General features: G+C 45.8%; 1 protein-coding gene and 1 long non-coding RNA gene across 5 annotated transcripts in view; one reads left to right on the top strand and one right to left on the bottom strand.

Annotated features, from left to right (window-relative positions):
- Window positions 1-20298, bottom strand: part of LOC135315465 (uncharacterized) — a 108364-nt gene extending 88066 nt beyond the window's left edge. Inside the window, exons 1-3 of one of the 3 annotated variants that reach the window (XR_010374931.1) lie at window positions 20110-20279; window positions 9691-9850; window positions 289-745 (exon numbers count right to left, since the gene is read on the bottom strand). This is a non-coding gene — a long non-coding RNA (uncharacterized LOC135315465). Of the gene's footprint in view, window positions 1-288; window positions 746-9690; window positions 9851-20109 lie in introns of those variants that run through there. The other 2 variants (XR_010374930.1, XR_010374932.1) reach the window with 2 other exon arrangements.
- Window positions 20299-20343: 45 nt separating this feature from the next.
- ERCC6 (ERCC excision repair 6, chromatin remodeling factor) overlaps window positions 20344-20844 on the top strand; it is a 48496-nt gene continuing 47995 nt past the window's right edge. The window contains exon 1 of one of the 2 annotated variants that reach the window (XM_064463743.1): window positions 20344-20412. The gene's annotated coding sequence lies outside the window, so the exon portion shown is untranslated. Of the gene's footprint in view, window positions 20413-20456; window positions 20833-20844 lie in introns of those variants that run through there. The other variant, XM_064463745.1, reaches the window with a different exon arrangement.

The raw sequence follows: 20844 nt of genomic DNA, 5'->3' as shown, positions 1-20844 counted from the left end.
CTACATCAGCCCCTGTATTTTTGTGACACTTGGTCAACAGTCCCATAGAGGGCTGGCTTGTCCAGTAAGTGTATTTTTGACCACAGAATTCTGTTTCTGAGGATTCCTAATCCACACTGGTCTTATCTTTAGACTATCTCCATTTAGATGCCTAAGTTTAAGATTTCAAGCATTGGCCTATGAATCCTACTTGTACCTGCAAAACACAAGTCCCTGGGAAAACTTTTATTAAAGCTGACTAAGACTTTTGGCCAGTGAAGCAGGAAAGAAATCTTAAGCAGCTTGTACTACTTTTTGCCTAATTGCCATTTGCATTTATTAAAAACCAGCAGGAAGGCATAAAAATGAAGTTAATGCTGTCCTTGCACCCAGGGAGGCTGGCCCAGGCCAGGTTCAACAACTCAGGCAACCACCATACTCTGGCACTGGTGCTCTCCTGGAAAAGCTCCTTAGAAGTTGAATAGGTTGAAGGTTGAAAGGTCTCGCTCAGTGTCCACCTCCAGCGAGGTCAGGGGCACCTGGCTGCAGTACAAACGAAAGAGGAGCAGAGCCCCACAGCAAAGGCACTGCCGCAGCTAACCCGAGTTCGGTTTCCCAAAGCGACACCACGGGTTCAGATGCTGACTGGCCACGAGGAAGGCTCTGAACTGCCCAAGCAGTGAGTCACAGAGGGGCTATCTCCATCACATGCAGGTCTCTGGAGTATTTCCAGCTCCAGTAGTTTTCCAGAGACTTTTTGCAGAAGCTGTACAGAGTAAAGTTGGATAAATAAAAAAATTAAAAGTTATCAGCGATAACTGTGAACTGAACTATTGGTGGTATCAGTGAATTAAATAACCAGTACTGTGTTTCAGTTTGGTCTAAAATGGCAGTTTCCTAAGAAACAGAAAAGCTGTTCTGGTCAAACCTGAGTATTTAATACATATTTTTTCCAGAAAGAAAAAGTACAGGGGTTTGGGTTTGTTTGGGTTTTTTTGGGGGGGGCGGGGGGAAGAGGAGGGAGGAAGTTCATAGGTAAATTCTGAGTGGATACAAACATCAAACTTCAGAGCAACCAAAATCTGGATGCCAATCAGAACATCTCAGCTCAAATCAAACACTGGCTGAGAAAGTAAACTTAACAGTGGCAACGACTGCAGCTCCAACATCTCTGGAAAGGTCTGCCCACCATAGCAAGTTTCCTGATCTAAAAATACAGGGTGAAACAAAACAAAACTAACTGGATTTCATGGGAGGGAAGGGGGTCCTCTTTTTTCCAAGCTCTTCCCCATGATCTCCATTCAAACTGGCCCAGGATACAGTAAGGGATGTGGCAGCACAGAAATGGAAAGGCAGGTCGTGGTAAACTGCAACAAGTGCTCAAATAAATCAGTGCTAATAAGCTAAGCTCTACAGCAAATTTCTGTTGCGGAGCAGAGAGGAGACAATTAAATCAGAAGCAAAAATTATGGCTGACAAATAGCTTGATACCATTAGGAGAAAGATAAATCAGCCTGTTCATTACTCCAAAAGAGGCAGGCAAGGGAATCTCCAGCAGACAGCACCCTGTCTGAGCTGCTTAAGTGGAATTCCCCTGGGAGAAGGCCAGCAGGTCTGAGGTCTCACAGCCCAGAGCACAAATTGGAAAATAATGAAGCTGGTCTGCTGTGATTGCTAGAGAGGTGACAGCACTGCAAAACAAAGGGATTCTGGAGCCTGAATTAGGGCAGTGGGAGAGATCAGCTTGCACATACGGCAAGGGGTTGGGTTACATGTAATTGCTCCTGTGAAGAGTGGGTGGTTTGCAAGTGTTATGACAGCTGCAGAGCAGAGGATGTCTCTGCTATGAGACAATACAAAGCTGGACCAGGAAACAGGGAGGCACAAGTCACCAAGCTCTCATAATGCAGGGCAAGTACTTTGTCCCAAGGCACTTGCACTAAGCTGGGACTCCAGAAGCAGGTAAGTTTATCAGCACTTAGGCTCATCCGTTCTTTCCCTCCCTGCATCAAAGGAGCACACAGTGGCTCTACACAGACAAAGAAGTAAACTGCAGGGTAGCTAACAGGTCCAGTCGCTGCACAAATCCATGCATGTAAGTGGGACTTCATCTTCTCACAACTCCCAGGGCAGGGCTGGAGGACAGTGATTTTTCAGTCTAGGTCTATTGCAATTTATTGGGTTTTCACCCTCATCACTTGAAGGCAAGAAAGCTTTAATTGCATGTTCTTAACATGATAGGATAACTTGCCAGTATAATATGTATTCAGAAGTTCCTGGAACTGCCCAGCTAAATAAAATGTGATTTTTAACCTTGAAATGACTGATACACATCCTCACCTTTAACTCCATCCTCACATCTTTTATCTAGCGATGCATTTGGCAACCAGTCCCTCTTGTCTGTACTTTCTATTTAAGGTACTTGATGCTAATGAGCCAGCAGCAGGACAGCTAGCACATTCCTGCACTAAAAGCTCACACACAGCTACAAGCTATCCTTAAGTCTTGCTGCTTTTAGAAAGCTCTATATCTGCATGCTGGTTTGGGCACAACGCTCACAAAGCTTCCCCTTGCAGCCCAATAAACTGGGCACTGGTGCCTTGCAAATGCACTCTCAGGGAGCCTGGCACGCTGCCCGCAGCCGAAACATGAGCGTGCCCCTGGGCTGCAGCAGGCCAGCTGGCAGGGCTGCTCAGCCTGCTGGCAGTGCCACCACCGTCGGCTCATCAGCCTGCCCCGCAGCACCTCCACCCCATTCCCCATCTAGCAGGACCTCATGGGTGCTGGTTTCTTCCCTACTGGCATCAGCAACCAAAAGCCTTTGGAAATGCTTCACAATGGATGAGTTTGTGGTGCAAGCGGCGCATGTTCTCCCCGTATGGTTTTATTCCACTGAGTCCTATTTTGCCTGCGCGGCGGTTGATCTCCTAAACTGCATTAGGGTACCACTTGGTTTTCCTGTTTTGGGGAGACTGGCAAGTGGAAAACAGAGTTGAGCAAAAGCGGGAAAGTTGCCCTGAAGAGCAGGACAGCTGTTAGCCTTCCCTCTGCCAGCGGGGAGCAGGGCAGCATTTTTAATACAGAGAGCAAGGCGAAACTCCAGCACAACAGCTCAGTTTTGACCCTGCAGCAACAAATATTATTCCACAATGCTTTCCATACCAGGCACTGCCATGGAAATGAAAGTGGAACCTCTATCCACCCACCTTCCTCCCTGGTGCCCAGGATTCCCCACGCTTGACACTTGTGTGGCTGTTTCCTACAGGCCACTGTTTGCCCAGTCTTTGCTCAACCCGTCCCAAGCCGTGTGGTCATTTCCCCAAGGATATGAGCCCATTACAAACCTTAATTACATAGCCCACTTTAGCTCAGTCCGGACAGACCCAAGTGTTTTCAGCACAGGTCTCTCATTTCAGTCCTGGGGGAACCTGCCTAGACAACCACCGCCAGAAAACTAGTAGAGCCAGATTGTGCCTTGAAGGCTCGGGCCCACATGGGAGCATCACTGAGCTGCATGTCCTGGGGAGAAGATTGAAATGTGATTCTCCAAGAGGAGATGCAGCCCTTCCATCAACTGACAGTCATCTCTGCTACACTGAAAGTGCTGCCCCCTTCTCTTGCTCACAGTGAGGGTGGCTGGTGCATGATAGGTCCACTGAGCTCTGAAAGTAAGATCCAGAAAACTCCTGGGGAAGGCACGGCAGGAAAAGAGCAGTAAAGAGATAAAAAGTCCTTGTGTCTGCCTGCTTCAACACACTCTTCTTTAAAAAAGCAAGACCAGGTATCCCTGCCCCACGTCCTCAAAGAACACCTCTTGGTTCTGCAGATGTGCTTTCTCCTGTACCCTGCCGAGAGCTGTCTTTGATGCAGAGCAAAACCATGCCTAGGCCATCACAAATTTCAAATGTGCGAGGAAATCTAGGACTGAAACAGAGAGTGATGCTGCAGAAACCCGGTATCTCTCCTTCCACACCTCCCCGTCTTTGCAGAAAAGGCAGGCAGCTAGCAGAGTGGTTTGCTGCAAAGGGAGGCAAAGCAGCACCCACCGAGCCACCACCGCTCAGCACACAGGAGCCCAGGCACCTGTGTGTCAGGTCACTCCGGCACTCGCTGCGCAGAAGGGGAGGTGAGCAGGGGACCTGCAGCCTGGGGGCCACAGCTGCACACTCTGGTAGCTACTGCTTTCCCCCTGGTCCCCCATTATTCAATCATACTGTAATGGCTCATCAAAGGTGTAGGAAAAGCCTATTTGACCCTCAATGAAGAAAAATTCCCTTGCCTCTGATTTAACAGATCTAGCTTTTTCAGCACTGAGAATCAGGCTCTTTGGCCAGTTTTCACTCCCACTTAGTTCTCTGAGCGTTTACCTGAGAAACTCAGCTTTTCTGCTGTAACCCAGTACATACCGGCAGGACCTGGCCCTGCTAAGAGCCACAGGAGCATTGGCACTGATTTTGCTTGGGCTGCAATTCCACACTTAGTTTTCTACTGAGAGAGAGAAGAGAAAGCCCCCCTCCTTCTTATCCTGCCCCCATTCTCACTAGTGCTTGCACGTTCTCCAAATCTACAGCACAATTTGCACAGGAGAATCTTTGTTATTTTTCTTTTCCTGTAGTAGCACAAATTTAACATGCAACAACCTTGGCCTTTTTGATGTCAGATATGACTCATGAGATAGACACTGGCTTTACTGATTAATCTTACTTATGCACATGTCTTATTTCTCCCCCATGACTTGCCAAGAGCATTTATTTCTGCTACACTAGGAACAAAATCTCAGCTCTGTCTCCAGAGCATTACATATTGCAGACTCTGTCTCTTTGGCCCTCTGCATTAATTTTCTTCAAATGACACCAAGGGGCCAATATGTTAAGTTTCCACTATTGGTCTGACAAAAATTTGGCTTCTATTTATAATCATTTGTGTAAAAAGCATCAGTTTGGGTTAGCTTAGACCTATTGTGGAGGGAATTGTTCTAGCACAGATCATTCCAAAATTGCTTTCACTTTCTGTACTTGCTGAGGTTTGTGTTTTTGATACAGTGTAAATTGTATCAGGGATACTGACAACTCTCTGACGTGCAATTGGAGGTGTACGTTGGAAGGCTCTATTAATCCTAGCTTTGGTCTCCTGTCCTTTTTAAGAGGATTTCTTTATAGAATTAGGTATTGATCCTACCCTAGTTATTGGAGTTGATTCACAGCTCCATAACTCCATGGCCTGCTGGCATAAACAGTCTAAAATCAGATGAATGCTATGAGTAGCAATACACAAGATGCAACAAGGGCAACGTCAATTCCATACTAGGGATGGAGATTTCTGAGCCCCTCTGGACTCCTGCTCCAGTGTTTCATTTTCCTTACTGTTTTTTTTTCTTCATCATCCAGATAAAAGAATCTAAGATTATTCCTCACACAGTATTCTCCCAAGTCTGGGTATATCATAGCTGCCTGTGACCCATGCTACAGGGCTTCTGATGTTTCTTTATGCTGACTTGACTGTAATACATTTAGCTGTCATGAAATTCTTTGATATTTAGTCTAAATTTTGTTTTTTAATGTTGCCATAATACTTCTGGTTACAAATGAATGCTGTCCCCACCTACTCTACAGAGAGAAGGACTGTAAAACAGTGTATCTTCATCCAAAACGTTCAGAGAACACAAAGGTTTCCCTAGCAGTGAGAGGCCTAGGGTGGATCCCACTCAAAGGAAAAATCCCCTCTTCCCCACATGGTTGTTCATGGATATGTTGAAAAAATTCTTGCAGGCTTCCTTTTGATGCAGGAGCTACGAGCTCCTAGATCTGCTAGATCAGCCTGCTCATCTCGTGGACTCTTCCAGGACAATTCACTAGCATCACTCCTCAGAGCAACTTGAAAGCGTAATGAATGCTGGCAAAGTCACATTGCTATCAGCAGCCTAACCCCAGAGATCTCTGCTCCAGCCCTTCCTTACAGTGCATGCACAGTGCGGTCATCTACTCTCGCCCAGCAGTTCTGGGATCACTGTGTTCCCTACATGTGCCGAACAGCAGTGATATTGATACGCAGTAAGACACGTGCTTTTGGGAGTATCAACCAGCCTGCCTGCCAGCAGGTGAAAAGCTGCACCATGCCACCATTCCCTTACACAGAAAGGATGCAAATAACCCATCAGATAAAAATCTTGCGCTCTGTAAACCAATCCTAGGTCTACTTTATATTATTGTTGCAGCAAGACATAGGAATGGGGAAGAGGTGTGCCAACATCTGGAAAGGACTAAGCAAAGACATGTTTTTTCACAGAATCACAGACTGGTGTGGGTTGGCAGGGACCCCTGGAGCTCACCCCGTCCCACCCCTGCGTGAGCAGGCACCCCCAGCGCAGGGGGCACAGGGCCGCGTCCAGGGGGGGTGTGAATGTCTCCAGGGAAGGGACCCCACAGCGTCTCTGAGCAGCCTGTGCCCCTGCTCTGGCACCCGCACAGGGAAGGATTTTTTTCTCATATTTAACTGGAACTCCCTGTGTTCCAGCTTGTGCCCACTGACCCTCAATTGTCCATGTCATTGGGCACTGTTGAAAACAGCCTAGTTCCATCATCCTGACACCCACCCTTTAGATATTTATAGGTATTTATGAAATCCCCCTTCAGCCTTCTCTTCTCCAGGCTGAACAAACCCGAGTCTCTCAGCCTTTCCTCATAAGGGAGATGCTCCAGTCCCCTGAGCATCTTGGTAGCTCTCCACTGGACTTGCTCAAGCAGTTCCCTGTCCTTCTTAAACTGGGGGGCCCAAAACTGGACACAGCACCCCAAATGTGGTCTCACCAGGGCAGAGTAGAGGGGGAGGAGAACCTCTCTCGATCTGCCGGCCACATTCCTTTTAATGCAGCCCAGGACACCGTTGGCCTTCTTGGCCACAAGGGCACATTGTTGGCTCAGGGTCAACTTGTTGTCCACCAGCACACCCAGGTCCTTCTCAGCAGAGCCCCTTTCCAGTAGCTCAGCCCCCAGCCTGTGCTGGTGCGTGGGGTTGTTCCTCCCCAGGGGCAGGACCTTGCACTTGCTCTTGCTGAATTCCATGAGGTTCCCCTGGGCCCAGCTCTCCAGCCTGGCCAGGCCTCGCTGGATGGCAGCACAGCCTGCTGGTGTATCAGCCACCCCTCCCAACTTGGTATCATCAGCGAACTTGCTGAGGTTACACTCCGTCCCATCATTCAGGTCATTGATGAGTATGTTGAACAGGACTGGACCCAGCACAGACCCCTGGGGAACACCATGAGTGAGTGACAGGCCTCCATCCAGACTGCTCCATTGACCTCAACCCTCTGAGTTCTGTTGTTGAGCCAGGTCTCTGGCCACCTCACTGCCCGCTCATCCAACCCACACTTCCTTAGCTTGCCTGTGAGGATGCTACAGGAGACAGTGTCGAATGCCTTACTGAAGTCAAGATAGACAACATCCACTGCTCTCCCTTCATCGACCCAGCCAGTCATGCCATCACAGAAGGCTATCAGGTTGGTCAAGCATGATCTTCCCTTGGTAAATCCATGTTGACTGTTTCTGATAACCTCCTTGTCCTCTACATGCCTGGAGATGACCTCCAGGATGAACTGCTCCATCACCTTTCTGGGGACAGAGGTGGGGCTGACTGGCCTATAGTTCCCCAGGTCCTCCTTCTTGCCCTTTTTGAAGATTGGAGTGACATTTTAAAGCAGAACTTACTGGCTTACAGTCTTACTAGGTGCCCTGAAAGAAAGTACATTAATACCTTTTGTATGCACCTAAACAAAGGTATTGCTCTGCTTTGCTGTACCTAACCACATGGCAAAACACAAACCAGAGCTCGTACATCCTACAAGTACACACCGTATACGCTCCCGTGTGGCAAGCATTAAACTCAATAAGGTTAAGTTAAAAACATGGGGCTACTCACTGAGGAATCTTGATCTCAAGTTTTGGCTTTTGATCACTTCACAAGTAACTAAGAAAATAAACTAATGAGGTAAATGATTGATCCATGTTTGGAAAAAAATATTGTGCTGATATATAGAGCAAGAGAATATAGCTAACCAAACTATCCCTTGCAAAAACAGACCAGCATGGACAGAGTTCCAAACACCTCAACCATTCCTCTTGCTAGCTACATCGTAATAATATTTGGCAGCCTCTGGACTTTAGGAAATATACGGTTTTATATGCGTGCTTATGAAAAGCCCAACAAATTTTTGCAACCTTAACTGCATCTTGCTGTAATGAAAAGCGTCTTAGCAGGGGCTCTGTAGAGCCTGGATCTGCTCCAGTGAAGTCTGTGGAAGGTTGCTTATGGATTTCAACATTTTAGGCTCAAATCTAAAAAGATTCATTCACACAAAGAGCCTCAGTGAAGCCAAATAACTAGGCTTAACCTAGGCTGCCCTGAGATATTTTATTACAAATGAAACCAATTCCCTTTGAAGATAAGGGAATGCTTTAGTCGATGGACTCTATTTTGCTTTTGGCTAGATCTATGTAAATCTGGAGTGATGCCATTGACTTCATAAGAACCTCATCCCAGATTTACAGTGATGTCACAAGGATCAGCATAGAAGCCCTGGTTGATTGAAAATGAGTACCGAAACCTTTAATTGAAACTGAACCATAAAGTAACCGGTGGGAAGATATTTTCTCAATTGCACTTGTGATTATTTTTAATTTGTAGTTAATTATTAACGTCGCCATTAAAGTCTAAGAATTCACATAAATCAGCATAATTTATGTGAGGAATTGACCATACCTAATTACCTCCAATTGTTGGCTATAAATTATTATTTTTTCTGGGTAATCAAGGCCCCTCATGGTGTAGGGTGAGCCAGAAAGTCTAGTCTGCTTTGATAATGTATAGATATTTGGGATTTGCAGCATATTGAAAGGCCCACATTTTCTTCTGTATAACTTCCCCCAAGTCAAACACATCCAAAGTGAGGTGCAGAGAGAATTACATTTTTTCTTAGGTAGACTCTCAATGTTTGCTTCCAAAATATTTGAATTTTGGACCAAAATAAGCGAAAAACATATGGAAAGAGAAAACTTCAGGCATAAAAATGCCATATTCTTCAGAAGTCTCTTCTCCTGAGAGAAATGCATTTTTGAGATACCTCTTTTCCACACTATTCATAATGCCAATGCATTAAGCCAATGGCAAATACATTAGGGTTATGCCATACTTTTAAATGTTATGTAATGTATCATTAAGAAATCACTTGAGTTCCTGGGAAAGTCTACTCATTGCTTTATAAATGTTTAAGGCTCAGAGGGACCATTATCATAATCTAGTCAGATCTTCCACTAAACAGACAGCCAAGCATTGAGAGGGAATATATTATGCATATCGTTAGTAGTGAGGCTTTGTATAGCTGGCCTGGACATGGAAGACTCCATGGTGCCACTTGGAAGTTGCGCTGTTCCTCTAGTCTTAACTTACCAGGCTAAGCTTGTGGAAATTCTCAAGGTAAATTTATTTACTCAGCCATCTTAAGAAATAACAAGATACAGAGCTAGGATTATACAACAGCATAGCCACTTACCTCATAGATGATCTTCACCTTTTCACCCCACTCTAACTTGCATCCAATACTGCCTACCATTAGATCATGGCCTCTAGAGGCACTTGATGGAGGTACGGTACCTTTGAAACCTCCCAACACGTGTAGTTAAACCCCTACGCTGAGTAAGGTCCCTTACTGACGCTCACCTTGGATCATTATGACACAGAAAGCAGGCTGCGGGGGCATTATTATTTCATCAGTGATGTCAGTAGCCAGGACATTTATCCAGATCCGATTTCATCCTCCAACAGGCTCCTTGACTCAGTAGATGTCATCGGGTCAGGAGATCTGGGGAAAAGTCCAGAGCTGAGGAGAAGGAGAACGCCAACCTCAGAATAGGTCACAGAGGAATGCGATCAAACCCATCATACCACAGATAATAGCAAGCCACTGTCAAGCAGCAAGATGGAAGATGCTTTCCTATTATTCCTAGAACTGATATGCTGGGTCTAATCTATAACCCTGTGCTTTACAACAGTCTGATCAGCCTCTTGGCTTCATCTTTCTAACTCCCACCTCATGGCCCCTGGATCTATTTAAAACAGCCCAACTAAAACTATTTTCTTGGCCTGTTACTTGACCATGTCACATACACCAAACCTGAGCCAAAGGAAGATCCAGCTCAGGCTGTGGTTCAGGTCTGGGTTTAAATCAAAAGAATGCTTGTGCTTTGAGTAGACAGAATATTAACAAGTAACAATAATGTAATAGCCTGTAATAACAAGTTTACTTGCAAGAATACAGTCACAGATGAGTCAAAAGAAGGAAATATTCTCCTGGGTGATATGGTTTTAGGATTAATACAGTATGAAAACAGATCTCCAGATACATACAGACTGATCCAAAATGCAGTAGGGTTTGTTTGGCACCAAGCTCCCAATTTTGACTCCATCTTAATAAAAATCAGAGTTGTATATGTTTTTGTATCTTTCCCCTAACTTACATAAACTGATTTCAACCAATCTGAAGAGCAAAACCTTCCCAAACTACCAAAGTTCAGGGGCCTCTATTTTTGCAGCTCCAACATTTTTACTAAGACATCTCCTACTTTGTGACATTTTAATTATTCACAGCACCAGCTCTCTGCAAGTGGAACATGCTGTGTATTCTCCATTCACTCATTCATTAGTTTTAATTAAACCCTTTAATTTTATTTATGCTGTCATGGACTGATTAACAATCTGCAGCACAAACCAGGAAGTCTTAAACAGCACCTTGAGAAATCTTCCTTGCTCTAAACAGAGATCTGCTATAATAACTACAGATCTGCAGGATTATGTTCTGAAAGGCAAAAGGAACCACATCAGCAGCTTTCCCAATGCAATTTTCTTTTAGCTGTTTAACAAAACATATCTCAAGGCCTTTGGTGAGAATCACAGATGATGAGGTGTCCAAGGGATTCAACAGAATGAACGTGCGGACAGACACCGTGAAAGTTCCTTTATTAAAGCAGTATATGGCTGAGCTGGAGCAGGATGATGCAATAGGAACAGTGGACCAAGTCCCACTTCAGCACAGACTCAGGACATTTTAATTGTTGCCAAAAGGACGAAAGGCACTGCCTGGAACTTGTTAAAGGATAAATTCATGGAACAGCTTAAGTGACTCTAAACAGGGTCTGGATAGCTGTAACTTACACATTTTATTATTCTTTTAAATTCCTGCCATCCATTTGAAGTGTCTGTAACTTACACCTTCTGACAACAGACCTTCTGTCTCTCAAGACCTTCATCACAGTGATATTAGATCACCTGGGCCCATCAGCATGTTTCCTATACATACCTCACATAAATTCAAAGATTTAAGTCCACTCAAAGCAGCCACCCGTATACTTCTGCACTGCCCTACTCAGCAGTTAATGCTAGTCCCCAGATTTCATAACAGCCCTTCCCTCACACTTCACATCTGCTCTTTCCTCTCTGGTCCGCCTCTACACATTTCCTTCTTGCATCTTTTTCTGTCCCCATCTGCACATCCCAGCTCTGCCACACTTGCTCCCTCAGCAGTGTTTCATCTCCCCATACCTGTCTGGAAACGACTGCCTCAGAGCACTTTTTCCCCCCTTTCCCTGCAGGGTGTAGCTGTGCTCACCAGCTGAGGCGAGGCAGCTATAAGTCTAGGAGAAGAAGAAATAAGCATCTCCATTGAACAGAGCTCATTGAAAGATTTCGGCAGGATAACCAGAGCTCCTGGGCCCCTTCTCATACCCCACTTCCCTTCTCCACGAACCACCTTTACTCCTGACAATGAGGAGTGGGAGAAAGAACAGGTAATCATACTCCCTCTCCCCCTTCACTGGAATTAACTTGCAGGATTTTCAGCCACCTGGTCCCTACTTTAGAAATGTAAATTCCAGCTCTCTGCTCAGTACAATATATGCTTTACACAACTCTAGGTTACTGTCAACTGCTGTGGAGTCCTCAAATAACTCTACACATTTTTCTGCGGTCTTTTTGTGCAACCTATCAAAATGCAGTTTACAGACATGGAAGCAGACCTACCATGAATAAGAGAGCATGCATTACCTAGCCCTTATATGGTACAGGAGCCACGCTGCAATGGGAGGAGTTAATGGGGTAAAGGGGGAGAGGGAAAGTCTCCTCAGGGACCACAGTCGTCCCTACATAGCCACCATCATTAAGTCAATCCCTATTATTTTGCTTATAGGCTTGCGATTGTGGAGAAACAAATACAGCGAGGCACTCACATTTCATCTTCCTGGCCTCTGTTTTGAGTACAAACTGAGGCCAGACAGGGAAATCTGTTTGAGTGTGTCAGTCTAAAGTGAACTAAAACAACACAGCTCTTTATCCTTTGGCACAGCCTTCAAAATCTGCTTACACAAGAATTCAGCAACGAGCTATTTATAGCGGCTGAACTACCTCCAGGCTCTGCGCATAAGGTTGTCCCAGGAGAGCCCAGCTAAGACAAAGCAGAGCAACGCGCGCTGAATCTGCCTGCCTCATCAGGAAGGTTGAATTTCACTCTGGCCAGGAGCATTCTGGGCAACAAATTAGGCCTCCCATAAAGTATTCCAACGAAAACAGAGGCCTTAAAAAGAAATCAGTGTTTTGTTCCCTTCCAAGACATGTAAATCATTTTAAATTGCGCTATTTTAGAAACCTTTGTGATTTCTTTTAGGTGATGCCTCCCTCTAGTGTTAAAGCAGGCAGGTGGCTGCTTCCAGGATTGTCTCTGCCAGCCTAGTTTTTGAGGTGGAAGATTTTCGAGTACTCGAATATTCATATGTTTCTCTTCATGGCACCATCTGACAGCTGAAACCCAGTCTCAGCGTGACCCTGCCGGCGAGCTTTAGGACTCATCATACATGCTAGTCACTGCAGGGAGGCCTAGCACAGGCCATCAGCAGGGGGGGAAAGCGGTAGCAGAAGACCCTGGTTCTGGGATACGAGGGACAGAGGCTTATCATAAGCGTCCCACTGAACAGCTACGAAGTACACAAAATGTGAAATGCTGGTTTGCCAAGACTCAATAAACTCCCAGGTTCAACTTCCCTCTTCGCCTGCAGAAGATTGATGCAATTGCCCTGGCAACATCCTATTACATGCTTACTCAGTACTTAAACCTAGTATGTATTTGTTTGCTTTTTATACAGGCCCTTAAAACCTGCTGTGTACACACAGCTATAAAAGATAGATAGCAAATACACATGTGAAGCGATGATCTGGCTGCAAGCTGAGGAACAGTCCTCTACAAGCTGCAGCAGATTTGGCTAGAAGGTCACTTTTTTCTTCTTGTAGAGAAACATGCAGCCCAAATAAGCACAAACGTGGAGCTTTCCTAAAAATCCGGTATTAACAAGAACTTCCTTACACGTGAGCCTTCATCCAGCAATATTTGTTGGAAATACAAAAGGTTAGCAATCTAGCCATAGTAAAGTAGTAGGATAAACTTTCACTTCTGGAATTTGTTCCCATTTGCAGTCATGATTTTTCCAACCTAATACTGCACTAGGAGTAGATTTCCGCATTTAATTTCTTAAATGCACCACAGCAGGGAGAAGGAGGGAGAAAAAAACCCACAGTTTTATTTCTCTGCAGTATAAAGAGTAAAAGCTATTGCTTGCCAACTACACAATTATTTTCAAAGAGCTTAGCATCTCTCTTAAGTTGATATATTAGCTTTATTATGCTGGCATGGCTCTGAGAGACAATTGCCACGCAACTTGCTGGTAAAAGGAGATATAGATGCTTTATTACTGTGGATGGAATTCCCATTTCTGCCAATGCTGCCAGCAATTCTGTGCCCTCCTGAGAAGTAATGCGGCTCCTAAATCATTTATTATCTATTTTCATCACAACTTCACAGTCTTAGCATTCTTTTACAAGTGTCAGTGTGCCTCAGTGTATAGCATTTTCACCACCAACACAGAAATCTCCTAGGGCGTTGGCTCAGACCCACAGCTGATATTTCACCAGGAAAGTGTTGAAAACCAGAGAAGCTAAACTGATATGCACTAAAATCTGCCACTGACATCTGCTTTTTAACAGAACAATGCTGCCTGTGAGTGCTAGAACACCCTGTACCTGATTATCTGACCCCTCTAGCATGATGTTGGGATTTTCAGCTTCTAAGCTGACCTCAGGCAGGACAAGTGTATCCAGCTGATCAGCTCAGCCACAAAATCAGCATTTCTAGGAACAGCCAAAGCACAGGGAAGCACATAACCGCGCAGGGAAGGTTTAGATGGAACCTGAGGTGTCCCTCCCATTGCAGACCTCTAAGCAGGTAAGGGAAAGTTTATTTTCCAAAAATTCAGTCTCAAGATTTTACAAAGTTGCATTTGAGGCTTCTTCCAAAATTCCATTGGAGTCTTCCCTCCAGTATGTTTAACAGGCCAGCCCCTTATTCAGGCACCCGGGTTTTTTTTTAAAGCTAGTGTGTTTCAGGCCACTTGAAACATGTTTTTTCATAGCAAGGGGAATTAGCCCCTAGAACAATCTACCAAGTCATATAGTGGGTTTTCTACTGTTCAATGTATTTAAATCAAAATGTGACATCTTGCTAAGCCATCTGTGCTACCTCAGCTCCAAGACACAGGCCTGATGTAGGAGTTACTGAGTGAGAATTTTTGCTGTGTGTCACACAGGAGGTCAGAAAACATGATCTAATGGTCCCGTCTGGCCTTAAGCTCTATGAATCTATGAATAAATGAAAATCTTAGGCCTAAGCACTTTGGGACCAGGAGCGTCTTTAAATATTTAGCAAAGCACTGTGTCTACAGGGACTGCTCCATAAATAAGAGTAGCAGTCACATGCCTGAGGCTCAGCCATCTCAAGTCAGCTTAATGCATATAAACACTTGCGTGATGAGAGCTCGAAGACAATGTTCAAATCCTGGGGCCACTTAACTCTGAAAATGTAGTGGTTCAGACTACTTATTTCTTAGCCGGTCAGTCCGAGGCTTTCTGTGCCATTGCTCCGTTGCAATCAGTCGTACGTACAGGATTTCCTCAGAACAAAATCCATAAATACATTCTGTCACAAATTCCTTCCTTAGCCTTCAGTTTGGCAAAATACATACTAAAATCTGTCGAGGAAAGGGCTAATTGAAAAAGCAAGACTAAAGATTTGGCCAACTGTCAGCAGGGCACACCCTTAATAGCACAACCCAGCCATTAAAGGGCTTGAGAGGGTCGTGTCCTACTAAGAAGCAGGGACTTAGATATGGCAGGTTATTACTGGGTACACTGGCTACATCACTGGGATGTGTTTCTCATAGAATTCCCAGGCCATGACTCTCGGGATAACTTACAGTAGGAAACTGAAGAAAAATGCTGAACTAAAAATTAAAGCACTGCCACTTTCCCCCTCATCACTGACAATAATTTACAGAACCTGATTTTTCATTATCCAGTTCAGAGTCACAAAAACAAACTGCTTCCTTTCCAAGCTGTTACTCTATCTGAGCTTCCTTGGAAGCCTGTTTGTGTTTCCTCACAGCCCTCCAGAACCGACAGCTGAGCTCTGAGCTGCTTTCCACACTCTTGTCAGGATCCTTCCCAGTAATCCCACAAGGCTGATAGAAAGGGAAGACAGTCACACAATTTAATTTCCCAGTCTTGCTAATTCAAGTAAAAGAGCATAATTACTGCATGTCAAAAGCTGCCAGAACCAGCTCCAGCAAGGATTTAGTGTCATCACTAATGCTTGCATGAGAGGGGGGTGAAGATTGTGGATATATTAACATTAACATTAAAAAAACCCTAACCAAACAAGCAGAACTAGTGCTGCCCAGGAAACCACACTGCCAGTAATTTAGTAGAGTAGCTGCACTGCCGCTAGCAATCATCTCCACGTAGAAAAGAATTAAAGAAAATTAAGGTAAATGCAATTAAATACTGCAGTAAAATACTGAGCAACATGGATGCATGGAACTCTACCATTGACTATGTGAAAGGATCAGAAGCCACGTGCGTATGTAGCTGAGAGCAGACTTGAACTTTGATTCTTCAGAGGTTCATTTTCTCCATGAAAATGACTGCACTGAAAATATAACCTCAAAGTCACTCTGGTTTTTAATGTGGATTTTGTACTTTTGCAGCCTTTGTAATGGACAGTGCCAGCCAACAGCTGAGGTTGGGAACAGATTAAAACCATAGATCTCACCTGCTAAAGCAAAACTATGTGTTGAGGTAGAACAGGTAAAGAAAGGCATAGTATTGGAAATGCATCAAGGATGGACCACCACAGAACTAGCTTTAAAGGCCTACAGAATCTACCCCTGCCATGACTTTAATGGAGCCACATTGATTGTCAACTGCTGCGAGACCTGGCTTCAGCAGACTTCAGTCGAACAGCCTTCATTCACACCACCTGGGAGGTGGACCCAGTTTGCAAGAGACTAGTTGCACAATAGGCTTATTATTATACATCATTCCCAGTGTATATGGTGTTTCACAGACAGATGACATTGATCAGTCTCTGCTTCCCACATTTCAGAACACTCCCACAAAGTTCATCTTCAGTCCCATACATCCCCTCATACACAGAGCACAACAGGTATCTTTAGGAGCAAGCTCCACCTGAGACGTTTGCAGTCACAGCGAGGATACCAATGTAACTGATTTGTCCTGCAAGTACCTGCCTTGAAGCCAGAGTATTTAATGTTGGATTATAGCCTCTTTCTTCTGGACTTAGTACTGACCATCTCCCACATTAGTAATCTGTTAACCCATTGTCATGGTTTTAGCTAGGATAGGGTTCATTTTCTTCACTGCAGCTGGTGCAGTGCTGTGCTTTGGACTTAGTATGAAAACAATGCTGATAACACACCGATGTTTTGGTTTTTGCTGGGCAGTGCTTGTACTGGTCAAGGGCTTTCCAGCTTCCCAGGCTCTGCTGGGGGCACAAGCAGCCGGGAGGGGAGGGGGCACAGCCAAGAGAGCGGATCCAAACTGGCCAAAGGGATATTCCATATCATGTAACGTCATGCCCAGTAGGTTAACTGGGAGGAGCTGGCCGGGGGAGGGAGGCAGCAACTGCAGCTTGGGGACGGGCAGCGGTTGCATCGTTCATGTTTCTGGGGTTTTTTTCTTTTTTTTTCCATTTCCATTTTATTATATTATCATTATTGTTATTATTATCATAATATCTTTTTAATTCTATTTATTAAACTGTTCTTATCTCAACCCACAAGCTCTTTTTTTTTGTGCCTTTGCTCTCCCTATTCTCTCCCCCGTCCCACAGTGGTAGGGGGAGTGAGTGAGTGGCTGTGTGGTGTTTAGTTGCTGACTGAGGCTGAACTACAGAACCCATAGAAGTCTGTTAACATATAAGAAAATCTTCCCTCATTTTCCTCTCAGGCTTGAGAAAGAAGCAGCCTTTCATTTGAAAACTCGTCTCCTAGCAAATAATACAAAGCTGTTTTTTGCTTTTTCCAGGACAACTTATCTTCTCCCCCTAATTAATCAGTTTCTGGAAAACTGAGCCTACCCCTCGGTTTAGTTTTGACAACAGCTTGATGTTGCTCTGTCCTTAAATGCCCCCTGGTTGCTGCCTTTCTCACTCTGCTGAAAGACTTTGCACTTCACACTTTCAATTGTTTCATCAGTTACAAAGCATTGTTCCCTGTATTTAGAACATGGCAACAAAGGTTAAAAGTAAGCCTCCTCATTCTAGTCATTAAATACTAAGCAAAGGATATTTGCAGTTATAACATATTTCAGAGCAAAGGAAACAAAAGTGTATCACTGAGAACTGTTTTATTTGCCTGCTGACCTTTTGGGTCTCAGCTTTACAGGCGTTGGAGGACCAGTTCTGTGTTTTCTTGAGGCTTCCAGACATTGGGGACTGGAGGGGGAAAGGGCATGGAAGGAAGGTGAAGGAACATCTTCAGTCAAGGACCTGTAACTGTAGTTCAGAATAAAGCCAGGGCACCAACAACTTTGAGAGTTATTCGTTAATACTCAAGGAAATGGAATAACGTCTCACAGGGAGCTGGCAACATGGAGAACTTGGTAGGATACAGTATTTTACTAAAACTGTCAGTGGTGGTGATTTATGAGAAAAAGTAACAGAACTCCTACTCTTGGAGCAAATGTGTAGGGACTCTGTGGGTGCGTTAGGTATGCCACAAATTTGGGGAAAAAAAAAGTTTCAATTACATTTGAAGTGCTTGAATCACCGGGTACTTCATTTATCAACAGTGTTTTACTACAGCAATGTGGGCTCCATCAATGCACTGTAGGAACACAGCTGAGAAAATGTCAGACAATCAATGTCTAGAGAGGCTAGGACTTCCCTGGCACAAGAGAGATGGGGCTACTGGAGAGAGTCCAGCAAAGGGCCACTAAGAAGAGTAGGGACTGGACCATCTGCCCTGTGAGGAAAGGCTGAAGAGAGCTGGGACTGTGTAGCTAAAGACGAAGGGAAGATCTCATCTATGTGCACAAATATCTAAAGGCAGGGTGTAAAGAAGACAAAGCCCAAAATCTAAAAAAAGTTATCTTCCCTCCCTATACACCCTAACCTACACCCTTAAACTTTCATGATTAAAACATTACATCTAGTCACACACAAACACCACCTCTGCTATGCCTCTGTTCAACAACCGTGACATGCCTGCATAGTTACAATCACAATCTTCTACATTCAGGGTGACTGATCAGTAGAACCTGGGATTTTATATGTGTTATCTTTACTGGACAAGCTTGCTTTCTCTCTTGGTCTGCAGCATTTTGTTGAAATTACATGTGAGAAGAATAAGGTACCATGACTGTCACCTACTGATACATGCCTTGCCTCCACCCCTGAATAATTTACAAAATAATAATACGGTTTTTTTAATCTGTGTCTTGTTTTAAGACACTCATTGCAAAAAGAGGACATTAAGAATACATGGAGCAGGATAACTAAAAAGCAGTTGAAAAAAGCAACTCTGTGGTCAAACTGAATCACATATTGTTCCCTGCAACCAAGAGTTAAACTCTATCTGCCTCAGCATTTCATTAGCAAAACATTTCCAAATGCTATGTATTTATACGCTGACAGTTGGTCCAAGGCTGGTAGTCAATAAATTCACTTATGCTGCCCAAAGGAAGAGGAGCTGGATCCAGGATTGTCATGCCACTGAAACAGGGAGACAGAAGGAAGGAGAAAGAAGGTAGAGACAGCAAAAGGAGCCCTGGAGAAAATCTAGTTTTGTGCTTTTGTCACTGTCCTGGTTTCAACTGGGACAGAGTTAATTTTCTTCACAGTAGCTAGTATGGGGCTGTGTGTTCTATTTGTGTTAAAACCAGTGTTGATAACGTGGCGACGTTTTAGTTGTTGCTAAGTAGCGCTTACACTGCTCAAGGACTTTTTCAGCTCCCCAGGCTCTGCCGGGGACACACGGAGCTGGGAGGGGGCACAGCGGGGACAGCTGACCCCAACTGGCCCAAGGGATGTCCCACACCATATGGGCTCATGCTCAGTATATAAAGCTGGGGAAAGAAGGAGGGGTACATTTGGACTGGCGGCATTTGTCTTCCCAAGCCACCGTTACGCGTGATGGCGCCCTGCCTTCCTGGGGATGGCTGAGCTCCTGCCTGCCCGCGGGAAGGAGGGAATGAACTCCTTGTTCTGCTTTGCTTACACGTGCAGCCTTTGTTTTACCTGTTCAACTGTCTTCATCTCAACCCAGCAGTTTCCTTTTACTCATGTTTCTCTTCCCCATCCCACCGTGGAGGGGGGGGGGGGGGGGGGGGGAGTGAGCAAGCAGCTTCGTGGAGCTTAGTTGCTGCCTGGTGTTAAACCACGACCAGAGGGTTAGGGAGAAACTAGGAAGGAATGCAGGAGACAGAAGAAACCACCGCTGCAGAGCCCAGGAAGCAGAACCGCAGCCCTTAAAGGACTGCTCCTCTCGCCAGCTGCTTACTAACCTATGAGCAATACTGCTGCTAAACCCTAAGCTGCGCAGCACCCTTTTCTTCCCTTGGAGGAACCCAGAGTCCATCAAATTACTCTATTTGCGCAACAAACAACGTTTGTTTTTTCAGGACTCGGCCTACTTTACAACCGCTAGATCACGTTCCCCTTTCCCAAGCCTTTCAAAAGACAATCACCTGACGTGATTAAGGCAGGTCAAGGCGGGAAACGAGTTTTGAAGCGGTCCCGGTCGGCAGCTCCTTGCGGCCCGGGCGCTGCCGCCAGCAGCGCCACCCGCCGCTGCCTGCCCTCAGGCCCGCCGGCAGCACGTCACCGCTCCCGCTCTCAGCCGCGTCACGCATGCGCGTCCGTGACAGGCACCGACGTTGAGGAAGTGACGCACGCGCGCATGGTTAGTGAGGGGCGGAGCATTGGCGCCGTACGCTGCGCGTGCGCAGTGCGTCAGTGGCCGTGAGGCGTCCCGGGTGCCGGGCAGCGAGGTGAGCCCCGCGCGCCGCTCCCCCTCCTCGGCCCCCTGGCCCCCGCAGCTCCCGCGCCTGCCTCCCTCCCTCCGTCCCTCCCTCCGTCCCGGCCGGGCCCCGCGGGCAGCCGCGAGGGGCAGCCCCCGCCGGGGAGCGGGGTGGGCGGGCCAGGGCTCCCGGAGCGGCGCTGGCGGGGCTGTCACGGTACCTGCTGCCGCAGTGCAGGGCCGGACCCGCTGCGAGAGTGTCGGGAGCTGGTGGAAGAAAACCCTGGGCTGGGGGTGAGATCCGCCGGCTGCCACGCTAGGAGCGGGCGCTGGTGGGGCCCACCTGCCTCCTTAGTGCCTCCCTGCAAGGTAGTTTCTGCCCGAAGTTGATAAAAGCCCATCTAGTCTCACCCTGCAGGCTCCAAACAATACCAGCCCCAGGCTTGCCTCGGTAAGTCAGCCC

Source organism: Phalacrocorax carbo, chromosome 12 (assembly GCF_963921805.1).
Source record: "Phalacrocorax carbo chromosome 12, bPhaCar2.1, whole genome shotgun sequence".
In the NCBI taxonomy this organism is placed as follows: domain Eukaryota; kingdom Metazoa; phylum Chordata; class Aves; order Suliformes; family Phalacrocoracidae; genus Phalacrocorax; species Phalacrocorax carbo.
The sequence above is the reverse complement of the archived record's forward strand: the minus strand, read 5'-3'. Positions and strand labels throughout refer to the sequence as shown.